Source organism: Cavia porcellus, unplaced genomic scaffold (genome assembly GCF_034190915.1).
Source record: "Cavia porcellus strain 051 isolate PalLab524CR breed Dunkin Hartley unplaced genomic scaffold, mCavPor4.1 scaffold_8, whole genome shotgun sequence".
NCBI classification, from domain to species: Eukaryota; Metazoa; Chordata; class Mammalia; order Rodentia; family Caviidae; genus Cavia; species Cavia porcellus.
The window spans coordinates 95522567-95531262 of NW_026947491.1; positions in this window are offsets into that span (position 1 = coordinate 95522567).

Consider the following 8696-nt stretch of genomic DNA (forward strand, 5'->3'; position numbering starts at 1 on the left):
GGATGGATTTGAGGATGTGGGCCAGAGAAGCCCAAGAATGCCACAAATGGAGTTTTTGGGTAATTCGGGTAGGTGCTGAGAAGACCAGAATGCTGAAGGGATGAGACAATAAAGGCCAGTTTAGGGAATTTCAGGTAGGAACAAGGACTCCACTGGCTGTTAGAATTGAGGCTGTGTGCATTACACGTAGAAGAAATTTTGTCTGCATTTTGCCTGTATCTTTAGGGCTTTTAAGGTGAGGAAATAATTTACCTGACAGAGGAAATTACAAGACTGCCTGAGATTCAAGTTGTGGCACAGTTCTTCTGGCTGCTTTTAACCTTATTTAGAGTGAGAATTAAGAGCAAAAAGCAGAGCAGAAAAATTTAAATTTAGATCCAAAGGAACCATGTGTAAAAGAGCGGGAAAGAGCTGTGGTTGTTAAAGAGAAGCTGAATACTTTGCATCAGGACATAAGAAAGATGTCATGAGGGCATCTCAGGAAGTGGCCGGATGCCACCTGTTACAAGCCCAAAGGCACAAAAGGGTAAACTCTTTTAAAAGACTTTATCTTGAGAAGAGATCCCAGAGTAGCATGGTCATCCAGAGCCTCCCAGGGAGGGGTGTCCCCTGTTCAGCCATTCAGGCACTGGGTGGCCACTGTACCCATTGTACCTATTGTCCAAGGGGCTGGCCACTGCCCAAGCTTGTTCCAGGCTCTGGCATATCCACATGGTGCTGGTTTTTCAACCATGCAGAATGGAAGAAATAAGGAGTCACGAAGGCTTCTAACCAGATTTTTAAAGTCCTAGGTAGTCAGGCAAAGAACCCTTGAGGACAGTGTGTGAGGCTTCGAAGCCGAAGGTGCAGAGGAGATGCCAGGACGTCAGCGACCACAGGCATGTGGAGCACTGCTGAGGAAAGCTACCGGATCTTAGGCGGAACCATCCCAAGCGAGACCAGGTGGCCTGAGCCACAGGAGCCCTCTCAAACACTTACCTTGCTACGGTGAGTCCCAGATGCCAGACATGGAGCTACAGGACTTAATGTTTGCACCACTGAAGCTCAATCTTATTTTGGGCCTATTCTTTTCTATGCTTCTGTCCCTCCTTGTGGAAAACAGTGTCTACCCTGTGCAATGCACCTTGGGAATATGAAACTCGTTTTTTAATTGTACAAAGTTTCATAGCTAAGCATTTGACTCCAGTCTCAGGAGAGATTTTTACTTGGACTTTTGAAAAACACTGTCACTGTTGAGCCTTGGGAGAGGGGATTGCTGTGTTATGTTAGGCAGAATTACAAACTCGTTGTCTTCTTTTGGCGATTAAGTAGGGTTGGGGTGTGGCAGTTGGAATGCAGTATCCACCTGATTGTCTTTGGGGTCCCCAGGGATTGGTGGAGTGTACTTCTGGGTGTCTGGATGTATCATAGTGACACCAATCTGAGTACTATCCTGGTCCCTGGCCCACTTCTGGCTGGCACAGTGCCCCAGTTCTGTTCTCTCCCTTCCATGAACCAAGAATCCTTGCTCCTCCAGGCCCTCTGCCGTGATGTTTCTGCCTTGGAGTCAGCTTACTGTGAACTGAATTCCCTTAAAATGTGAGCCAAATTAAACATCTCCTGCTTTAACTTGTGGGTGTTGAGTATCATATCCATAATGGGAGAGCTGACTGATACATTTGGGGAATGCTTGAGAAAAGCTTGATATAAACACCTGAGACTCAGAGAATTCTCCAAGTCACACAGTCACACCTGGCAGAGATGCCACAGATATGCCTTTATGTCCCACCAGGCATTGCTTTTCCTGGATAAAGTGGAAAGGGTTTTAGTCACCTCATAGGCTTATGGTGGTGTTAAATCAGAAAATGCCTATGAAGGTACTTCAGGAAATTGAAAGAATTCAGTCAATGCTAGTTATAGTTATGATTTCTGTTGCTACCAAGCTATGATGTGCTAGGCCACAGTTCTGGAAGGTTAAAAGGAAATGTGGGATGAGAGCATAAAAATGTGGGTGCAGCACGGTTTCTCGGATTTGCCACCTAAAAAAAATCAATAATCAATAACAACACATTGTGGGCAATCTCCATGCTTGGCACCGTGAGGTTCTTGGAACACAGCCGTGGTGACCATAACCATATTCATTAATAGCGCTCATCAGCCCTGCACTCCGAGGCCATCAGTAGCCTGCCAATTGCACGTTCCCGAGTGATAAGGAGGCTCCTACTGAGGAGGAGTGTGGAGGGCGAGAGGAGAGGACGCCGAAAGGCTGCCCTAGCAGAATTCAGAAAGATGAGAGCAGGTGGCTCGCCTCCTGATGAGAGGAGAGGGACTGCCCAGCGACTCCTGTTCCCAGGGCTGGCCTTGCTCTGCCCCAAATCTGCCATTGATCTCTGGCTCAGCTGCCCCCCTTTTCTGTTTTGTAGTTGCAAGTGATTGGTGGTCAGGTGGAGATGGAAATCCGGGTTTGGAGGGCCCTTCAGAAGACTTTCTTTTCTGTGGAAGGCATTTCTTTTCCGCTCTTCCTCAGGCCAGGCTTTTTCCTGTGAAGGCCCTTCTCCTGCTTGAACCCTTCCCATTCTGAGTGAACTCACCCATTGAGGCTAAAAATTCTCAGTCCAAGGATTTCAGGTCCCTGCATCAAGCAGTTTAACCCTAGCCTCCCATTAAACCACAATGGGAGTCAGTCACCAATGCAGCTGGGGGTGGTTAGAAAGTGTCAGCGATTTGAGCCTCTCTCATAGTAGCATATTACCACAGCGTTGTTTTATACATCTTATGGTTACACTTTCCTGCTGGATGTTCAAGACCAAGTTAACGTGAGCCCCTCGGGCTCTCCTGTTCTCAGAGCTGGCCTTGCTCCAGCCCTGAATGTGTGACTGATCTCCACCTCAGCCATCCCCACACTGAGGTGTTGTGCAGGGCAAGGGACAAGGAGCAGAGAGGGCATGGGGGCTGCACAGCACCTTCCTGTATAAAGCTCAGCTCTGGTTGGGCAGGGTGGAAAAGAGGCAAAGTTACATGGCAAGGCTGTGGGAGGAGGCTGCTGTGGTGAGTGACAGAAAGGAACTTGGACAAGCAGCTGGCCTTGGAGATGGGGCACCTGAAGGGCAGATTCAAACAGCAGCGCAACGCAGGCATGTCTGCTCTAACTCCACGCCATTTCAGCAACCCTGGAATCCATTCTATCATCTGGCTGTGTGGACCATCTCCCCTCCCCCAGCTGTGCCTCCCCCACTGAATCTGTTCACAGATTTTGGCTCTTTGTGATGACCCAGGGCCTGCAGGCAGCATCCCTACATTCCCGGGCAGCTGTAAGCTAAGAACTACAGAAAGAAAGCACACTCGGATCCAGTCTGGACTGAGCCTCCCCTTAAATGTAGGTCCTCTTGTCGCCACTCCCAGAGGCTCCAAGGGACTGACCTTGCCACCTCCCAGCCTGCCATCCTAGAGAGGGGCCCTCACTTCTGCTCTGGGCAACCCTTCCCCCCACTCTGCCTCCTCCTCTGGTGCCCAGGGACCCCTCTCCTCATCTCTCCCTGGGCCCACAGTGCCCCGAAGGGACAGAAGATCGCACTGGAGCCCACCACATGTGGAGTTTCCTGGCCATGTCATGGCTTGGATAGCATGACCTGTGCCTGAGCCCACTCAGCCTGGAGCCAACTGTCTAATTCACAGGTGAGGACCCCAGGCCAACCCAGTGACACTCATCATAGAGGCAATGTCCTAGAAGCCACACCGCAGGTAAAAGGAAGGGAAAGCATATACAAAGGGGGGAAGCCAGATGGTGATGGGCATCATGGGAAGCCTGATTCCTCTGACTGCTCTGGGGGCAGAGACTGTTTGCCCAAGAGGTAGACAGCTGGGTCCTTGGTCTTGGTCCTGATGCACCCTGAGAGTGACAGCTTAATCTCTGATCTGTCAGCCAAATGCTGCTCCCCTCCCCCAAGAGGAGCACAAGCTGGAGCCAGCACCCACCAGCACCTGCAGCCTGAGAGGGCGGGGACAGAGGCACGCACTGGCCAAGCACGTGGGGCTACACAAACCTGGGGGCACCAGTCTCAGACCCTATCACTCCTTAAACTGAGAGTTGGCGATAGGAGGATGGTTGGGGTGGTGCTGAATGGGTGCTGGGTAGAACTGGCCCGTCCTTGCCCCCTGGTCTGGGTTAGTGGCTCGATCCCTGTGGCCTCTCGCTGACCCAGCACAGTGGCTGTGAAGTCTCTCAGGCTCTTTGCTTCTGCCAGGATGCTCGGCTGCCCTTGAGCTGGACTGCACCAGAGACCTCCACACTCCAGGGCTGCAAGACAGGAAAAGCTCCCACTTGGCATTCTGATGCCCAGAGCATGTGGCGGGAAGCTCGGAGTGACACGGAGGGTCCAGGAGGAAAGTGGCTGCCAGACATACATGGCGGGACACAGGGGGGCCCTGTATGAGGGAGTAAGGGGAAGAAGAAAGTGCAGCCAGAGACAGGCAGGAAGTAAGGTGCATGTCTGCAAGGGGCGGCGGCAGCTTTTTGACTTTGACTCTCCGGATGTCTGAAGGTAAGCAGGATGCCCTTGGATGCCGACCATCAGGACGGACAGAGGGATCTACAGAGGGACAGACAGACTGTCTCAAGACTCACTCAAGGTCGCAGCAAAGGCATTAGTGCCAACATAGCGGCCAAACAGTCAGGCGGAAACGACAGAAGGGACTCTAGAGGCTCTGATGAAACGAGGTCATGCAGCTGGAGCAGCTCTCGATTCCACGTACCCGGTTCCTTCCCGCAGCTGTGCCCTCTCATTTGAGGACTGGCAGGGCCGGGCGGGGGTCCCTGGAGAGGAGGAAGCCAGTGTCGCACACAATCCCCACGGGGATTCCACTCTGCTTGCACCACAGCAGGCACAGGAGGGGACAGCACGGGCGCGTCCATGTGCTCTGACCCCAGCCCCACACCCTGCCCCTCCTGCAGCATGGGCCCCGGGATGGGATCCACAGCCAGGCTGGAGAGGGACCCTGGCGGTGGCTGCTAAGATAAGGGTTGGGAGTTTTAAGGGTTTTTTACTTGTAATTCTTCCTCCCCCACCTCCATGCTACAAAAGAGCAAACACTACAAGAAAAGGGAGAGAGAAAAGGGCAGAACTTGAAACAGCCCCCAAATTGAAACAGCAAAAACAGCGGTCTCTCCATCTCAAAGCCAGTGCAAATTAGACTAAATGGCCACAGAAGCCAAATGGAAATCGTAATTCTTGCAGTCCTGGCTGCTCGACACATGTTATAGGTTTGGCGGGGACTCAAGGCGAAGCGGGGCACCACAGGGTGTTTCAGAGGGTCTAAAGGCCACTCACTGGCTATGGAGAGGCCAGATTTCTGCACAGCCCTGAGGGGAAGGGACGTGTGGACAGAGGACAGGCCCAGTTCCCAGCTGGAGCAGGGCGTCCCCCACAGGGTCTCAGCACCTCCTCCTGCAGGGGAGACTCAGCCCTGTGCAGCCCGGGCCTGGGAGGGGCCTCAGACCCCACGACCTTTAGGAAGTGTAAGTGTTTGGAGGAGGCATGCGGGCTCCTGCTACCTTGGTCACAAGCAAGAAGAGGGGCGGGACAGAGGGAGCCGCCCCACTGGGGACCCTGCTGGGCACCTTCCCTCCTTCTCCTTGGAGCCACTGGCAGAAGGAATAAGGAGGATCTCAGGGCTCTAGGGCTGCCACAGCCACACAGTAGGAAGCTGCGGAGTCAGGATTTGAACCTGACTGTTCCTAACTGCAAAGCTCGTGCTCTCTCGCCTGTCCCAGAGGCTGACAGAGCTTTTCTGTGAAATGCAGTGTGAGTATTTCCAGCCCTGTAGGCCCAGAAGTCTGAACTCTGGCTACATCTCAAAAGCTCAGAGAACCACAGGCAATATGCAAACAAATGGACACAGCTGTGTTTCAATAAAACTTTATCCATAAAACAAACGGCAGCGGTCTGGATTTGCCTTGTGGGCCAAAGTTGGCCAATCCCTATCCTACATCAGTAGGATGCAAAACAGAGTATCACAGAGACCATGAGGGAAAGGCACTCTTAGGGCTGAAGCAAAGGTAACCAAAATAATAAATCCACCCCTTCACAGCTTGCAGAAGGCTAAAGGCCCCAGCAATACATGTCTTCTGAAAGACCACCCTGAGCAGGTGTCGCTGTGTCCCTCTGGGTTAGGGAGTTGGGGCGAGCCCCCACACCTCTCCAGGCTCTGTGTTTCATTTCAAATGGAGCAAGTAGCCAGACTGCCCGAGTGTCCCTGCAAGGCGGGAACAGGTGGGTCACCCTTGCCGTGTGCTCATGGGGAGCTGGATGGGAACAGGCATTCCGCAGCTGTTGGCTGCAGTGATTTCAGCAGATTCCAAGGGCCTGAGGCCTTGGGGGGTGGCGGGGTACCACCTGCACCACGCAGACCAGGACACGAGGCCACCATGGGAGCAGGGATGGCACCACAATCGTGCAGGACGGGTCTTCTGTGATTTCAAGGCTCATTCTTATCCCACCCCACTGTGAGGGGAAAGAAGCGTCTGAAGAAGGTCTTGTGAGGGCCAGGCGCCCCAAGAGAAATCAGTGCCAACAGAGAAACCCACACAGGCACCGAAGTGGGGGGCCCTGTCTCCACAGTCACTACAGATCTCGAGGACTCTCTCCAAAGCGCTCACAGGCTTGTCATGACAGAAGCCACCCTCTTAAGTTTGATGGACTTAAAAGTATTGCCTGGCAGGGCGTCATGGCTCACCCTATAATCCTAGCATTCAAGGAGGCTGAGGCAGGATGAACACAAACCGGAGCCTAGCGAGGGCAATTTAGTGGCTCAGTAAGATTCTGTCTCAAGGGGCTGGAGATTTAGCTCAGTGGCATAAGCACCTGCCTTGCAAGCAGAGAGTCATGAGTTCGATCCCTGGTACCGATAAAAAAGATTCTGTCTCAAAATGAAATAACCAAAAATCTGGGAATGTAGCTTGTGAAAAAGCCCTAGATTCGGGCCCCAGGACCAAAAAATAAGAATAAAGAAAGCCACCTGTTCCAATGGCTGGGGCGGCTGCCACTCGCTGGTCCAGACCTTGGCAGCAGCAGTAATGACATCTCTCCTTTCCAGAAGACAGCAGTGCACCTGGTGTCCAGGGTGTCACGGGCTCACTGTCCAGCACTCGTGAGCAAAGTTTACAGGCAGAAAACCAAGCAGAAAGAGCTGAAGGGCTTCGATCCAGAAAAAAATAAACAGGCTTCAAAACATCACTGCTGCGCTCGATTCCTGACCCAGGAGCCTGGTCCCCGTATCTCCAGGCGAATGTGATCCCTGGCTGCAACGAATCACCCACGGACTGGGTAGTTTCCAGAAACTTTTGGCTATGTAGCCAAAAGTAAAACCTAGGCATTGCAGGGCCAGTGCTGCCAGAGCCACAGGGGAACCTGGCAGGGCTCCAGGGGACCCACCAGGGCCACAGGGGAATCTGCCACAGCTGCCCATGCCCAGCTTCCAGGGCTGCCCAGGGGCTCCCAGGCCCAGCCAGGTGGCTCCAGCTCTGCTCCACCTTGCACTGCCTGCTCCTCTGTCTCTCTTTCGAGGATGCTGTCACTGGACTGTCACCCCCCATAACCCAGGATGAGCTTCTCCTCCTGTGATCTGTCCCAAAACCACACTGCAAACGACAAAGCCTCGGTTATATCTTTCTCTCAATGAGGTGGCTCTCGTGGGGCTCAAGGGTCAGGACAGAGACATAGCTCCTTTGGGCAGGGGTCATTCAACCCATGGCAGGGTGTTTGGTTATTCAGTTCAGAATCGCAGTGACAGGCGGTGTCAAGGAGCATCTGACCCACACCTCTCCGTGCCCCTCGTTTTCCCGAGAAGCTCGGCAGTTTGCCCCACACTGCTCCACTGGGAGCCACACAGCTGGGGCTGCAGCCTGGCCCCCAACCAGCTGTTTACCTTTGTACTGCTACAGTGCTCTCTCCTCAGTCCTGAGCACCTGTGACCCTGCCTGGTCAGCTTAGGCCAACCAGACGGCCCATGGAGCTGCACCTTTCCAGGCTGCACATGCCCTGCCCTGGCTGGACGTTATGTCATCTGGACCAACTTGGGATGCAGCCAATTCCATGCTAAACTCAGCTTCCAAGAAGCCTGCTGGGCTCATTAACTCAGGCTCCTCTCTGCTCTGGTGCCCGCACTGGGCGTCCAAATAAACACGGGGATCCAGGTACAGTGGTCACAAACAAGAGGCAGCCTTGAGGGACAGACCCACCACCAGAGATGGGTGACAGGAGCAGGGATGGGCCAGGTCAGAGCTCGCTGCCAAACCCCTGGACTTTCACAGGAAATGGACCATGTGGCTAGTATGCTGTGGACACTGTCATGGTTGATAAGGTGTCAACTCCAGAAGTCCAGCAGCTTAACCAAGTACTCAGTAGATCTATATCCTGGGGTGTGAAGGACACACCCCACCACTCTAGGGTGCTGTTCACCAGTTAACTTGAGAAGACTAGAAGGCTAACTGAGCGACTCAGCAAGGGGCACTTTGTAACCATGCTGAGCCCCTGGGAGAAGAGGCCCCGAGATAGTGTAGTGTAAAGGGCCGCTCAGGGCAGGCAGCCTGCGTGCGGTCTAGGGGAGGAACGAGGCCTGCTCTCTCCCTCCTTCTTGCTCTTGTGGCTTTCGCTGTCTTCTGCTGCTGTGAAGAACACTGTTGCCCCTCTGCTCTGCCTCCCTGCCACAGAGCCAGCTGA